Raw genomic sequence first — 4,592 nt, 5'->3', positions numbered from 1 at the left:
GTGTAGCCCAGGCTGCCCTCTAATTTGCAATCTTTCTCTCTTCCTCAACTTCCCGAGTATTGCCACGCCCAAGTTAAAACCTATTTTTAAGGAGGCCATTTCATTAATGATTGTGTATTTTTTTTTTAAAAAAAATTATTTGATCTCTCATCTGGAGTGGCAAAAAAAATAAATAAGCAGCAAGAGATTCATAGTCTTTCTCGAGATTTTTATGGTAAAAAACCCTTGGCACCACAAGACAATGGGAATCACCAGTCTAGGACAAGTAGCAAGGAACTGATTCTTCTGAAATTCGTTTTTCCTGTTATACGTTGAAAAGCAGAAAGGTTCTCTCGTTCAGTTTCTCTAATTTCATTGGCATAGATGTTTATCGATCCACAACTTGGTGACCAAGGTAGTTCTGGGTTCTTTGTACGTTTCAGTGAGAATGAAAGACAGACACATTTGTATTCACACATCAATAAGCTGATGAGGCTTATTAACATCTGCCCAGCATAGGCAGCCTAGAGCTGGGGAGACCTTTAGAGTGAGAGAGCTATCGAGTTATGGCAAGGAACAGTCACTAAATCAAGGACGGAGGAGAAGCCAGGCATGATGAAGTGTGCCAGTAAGACAGTTCTTGAGAGGCAGGGGGATCAGGAGTCCAAAGCCATCTTCAACTGCATAATAAGTCTGTGAGATCCTGTCATTAAAAAAATAAAGGAAGGAAGGGAGGAGGGTTAAAGAAAAGAACAAAGACAGAAACCAAAGCGCAAAAAGGAGAGGAGGGAGGAAGAGGGAGGAGAAGGAAGTAGGAGGGTATGGGGAGGAAGAGGGGAGTTTTAATAATGCTTGGTTCTGGCTTTCCAGTTTCAGGGAGAGCATAGAGCTGCCAGTGGAGATAATCAGGAAAGGGGTCCACATGGTAACTGTGTCTGTAAGGCCCCAGTAGATGCAGACTGTCGCTACTGTGTACTTCTTATCCTGGAGTTTTCAAGGCCAAGGTTGACCACTGGGGTCAACAACGGAACAGAAGATGGTGGGGAAAAAAATTAAAAAAGGGTCTGTGAGGACCTCCTTCCCAGAGCACCGGCTCAGAGAACTTGACCACTCTCTGTGCAGGCCATGTCGCTCTACAGAAGTCTGCATTTTATTTGTGTTTTAAAATAATGATTTAAAATGGCTCCCATGTCTTGCAAACCCCATTGCTGGAGTGAGCTTTCTGCAGGAGGAAAAAAAAAAATCACTATAGAGTTTTAGGAAAATCCTTTAGCATCCGACATTCCTCTTCTCTTCCCTTCACAAGGAGAGAGGTTTTTTGGGGTTTTTTTGTTTTTTTTAAAGATTCATTTCAGAATTCCTACCCGGTTCTTACCAACAGGCAATTTAAAGTTTACTAGCAGCCTAAACCATAAATCGGTAAAAAATAAATTCCTCTTCAAATGATTGCTGTTTACTCAATATAAATATGAAGTGGAAAAGAGGAGACTATTTTGTACTGGTTGTCGTTATTGAGGAAAAAAATGGGCTAAAGGGTGAATGGCTTCTTTAAAGGGACATTTGGATCCACTTTAAAATGCAGATTTAAGTCTACAAATTCTAAAATGCATTTAACACTAAGGGGTGTGTTTGCTTTGGCATTTTCTCCTCTTTTTCCATTTGTTCTTTTTTATAAAAGAAAACAAAAAAAAATCCTTTCCTGGAAATTGATGTATTTATGATTTTTTTTTTTTTTAGCTTGAAGCACCTCCTGTCTTGTTTCATTACTTAACAGTCATTGATTTTAAGTGTTTCCCCCGCATGCAGTTTTTACCAAGGTCAGTCAAGAAGACATCGAGTTTATGCCTTCCTAACACAGGACTTGGCGGGAGACAGAGTGAAGAGTGACTTTGCTGGGCCTGGGCCATCTTCGTATGTCAAGTCACTTCACAAGAAAGAACAAATGACATAAAAGGCAGAACGTAAAGGGAATTTGTTTGTGGCTGGATGTGACGCCTTGTGAGGATTCAGGGGAATCTCATTGTAGGGTCACTTTAAGAGAAAGAGAGAAGGGAAGAAGAGAGGAGAGTGGATGGACCATGCAGACCCCCTCCCCAGCTCTCTCCCTTGCTGGGATATGAGAGAGAAGGGTACCTTAAAGAATGTTGAAAGTGGTACTGTTTTAGTAAGACACAGCATCTTGGGACGAACTGGAAAAGCTCTCATGACAGCAGTGGCTTATTTTGACATTTTCCCCCCCTAAACTTGTTTCAAGATTAGTCAGGGAGGGATAACATTTTCCTAGATAAAATATTTTTACAGCTTTGTAGCCGCCCGCCCCCTGCCTGTTCTCTCTCCCCCGACATCCATTCTATTTTTGTAAGCTATCTAGAAGAAACTATCTTTTGGGACTAATGAACAGGTCGCTACAGCCACAGTTCCATTTACCCCCACCCCCTTTCAGAGAGCTATTTACCACTTCGTGAGGACTTACACACAACAAAATGTGACAAAGAACAGAAGTCCCCGACACAAATTTCCAACCAACCCCCAGTTCCCCGCCCGTGGGGTGCGTGCGGATGTCTGTGTGTAAAGCAAGCACGTGAGTGAAGGATCGGTCACTGATGTGAAGGCCACAGAAGGACATCAGGTGGCCTCCTCTGCTGCTCGCTGCTTTATCACCCTCGAAAGAGGGTCTCTCACTAAACCGGAAGCTGACCTTTTGGGCTAGGCTGACCGGATGCTGGGGATACAGGCCCGGCCTTCACGTGAGTGCTAGGGATTCGAACTCATATCCACCCGCGCCATTTCCCTAGCCTCCAGCTCCATCTCTGATTACCATCTTCTGTAAAGACACCATTTTTTTTCTTATTCTCAAAGATTGACCAGAAAATACCCAACACATCCTAAGGGCAACTATCCTTTTTAGCTTCTTCTAGTAAGCTCCATACTTACTTTATGTCTTTAAATTAAAGACAGTACGCTATTGGTTTAAAACCCTAGATATAAAACACCAAGAAAGATAAAATAAGTGATCCATCCTCAGAGCATTCAAAGGGGTTTGCTCATTGTCAGAGAATGGTCTGTGAAGAAGACTTGTCTCTGTATAAGGAGAGATGTCGTCCAGTTACTTAGAATCTGGGTGTGGAGGAAATAGAAAATTCTGTCAGATCAAAAAAAAAAAAATTGAACTTAGCAGGAGAGAGTGAACCATCTATAATTTAGACAGAACGTCAAATTGTGATAACAGCCAGTTCTGAGGAAAATGAAACTCTTAATCCGGACATTGCCCAAATATAGATTATTCAACACAACAGGAACTAATAATGTCCCCTCCTTAACAGCCACCCTCCTCCCCTTCTTTCCTTGTTCCCATTACAAAATGAAGAAAACTGGTGTGCAACATATCTTTAAAAAAAACCCAAACTTTGTGTGGGGGGTGGAGGGGTGTTTCGGAGGACAGCCTCTGGTGTCTTTTTACTTTATTTGAGACAGCTTCTTTACCACAGCATACAGCAGCTCAGCTGACCGACAAGCTTCAGAGAATTAATTCTCCTGTCTCCACCTCCCCTGTTAAAGTAGGAGCTCAGGGCCCTTGTGTTTCTAGACCGAATGCTTCCCCCAGCGGCCCAGTAGTTATCTTAAAATGCCAAAATGCAACCATTGAGTGGAGGCCGTTTAACAGAGGCTAATGATTACATTACCAACAACTTAAGCCGGGGATGTGTACAGGTCTTTTAAAGTCAAGGATACAGAAAACGGGGAAAGATGAAATGTATTCCGTAGAAGAACTGAAAGGGCTAAGGAAGAATAACTTTGTCTGGGCTTTGTTCCTGACTGACAGAAGGAAATGTACTTAGTCCAAAAGGCGACCAGCAGAGACCCTCAATTTGAGGTCCCAGACCAAAACACTGGTGTCTAGAAAAGAAAATGTTAGGCTACCAGCAACAAGCAGCCCCAGGATTGGGCCTATCAAATTTCCCAAACCAGGCTAAGTGTGTGGGACTAATCCATGAAAGACGTGGGGCAGAACTCGAGGAGAAAGCAAGGCTCTGAGACATGTGTTCTCTGTGACTTCTGTCTTGATTCAGGTGTCACAGAGTGTACTCTGACAACCCTGGATGGCACAGCTCACTGTACATCTAGCCATATGCTGCCCGAACATAATCTAATTATGAGTATGTCATCGAAGCTCTGTTGTTCTATTTGCCTAGCATGCGTGAGGCTCTGGATTTTGTAATATACCCAGCCCTGAAGAGAAATAGCTTAATTGAATGAAATAAAAGTTTCTCTGTCACACCTGTATGGACTGAGGGAAACAAACGCCTCTCCATTCTGTGGCCCATAAGTGTTTCCTCGTTAGAAATAATTAGAAAGGCTTTCATTTTTCATTAGGATTGTTTGGTTGTACTTGCTTTTAACAAAACAAAACAAAACAAAACAAAACAACAACACCAAAAAAGGTCTCTTGTCTATCAGACTGGCCTCAGGCTCACGAGACACAGCTGAAGATGACTATGAACTTTTTGATCCTCCTGTCTCAACCACCTGAGTTCTGGGATGGTAGCTATGCACCACTTACATGATTGTCTAGATTTTCCTATTGGAAAATAACCTAGAGAGGTATCAGACTA

The sequence above is a fragment of the Rattus rattus genome, chromosome 14 (genome assembly GCF_011064425.1).
Source record: "Rattus rattus isolate New Zealand chromosome 14, Rrattus_CSIRO_v1, whole genome shotgun sequence".
Taxonomy (NCBI): Eukaryota; Metazoa; Chordata; class Mammalia; order Rodentia; family Muridae; genus Rattus; species Rattus rattus.
Note: the sequence above shows the minus strand (reverse complement) of the source record.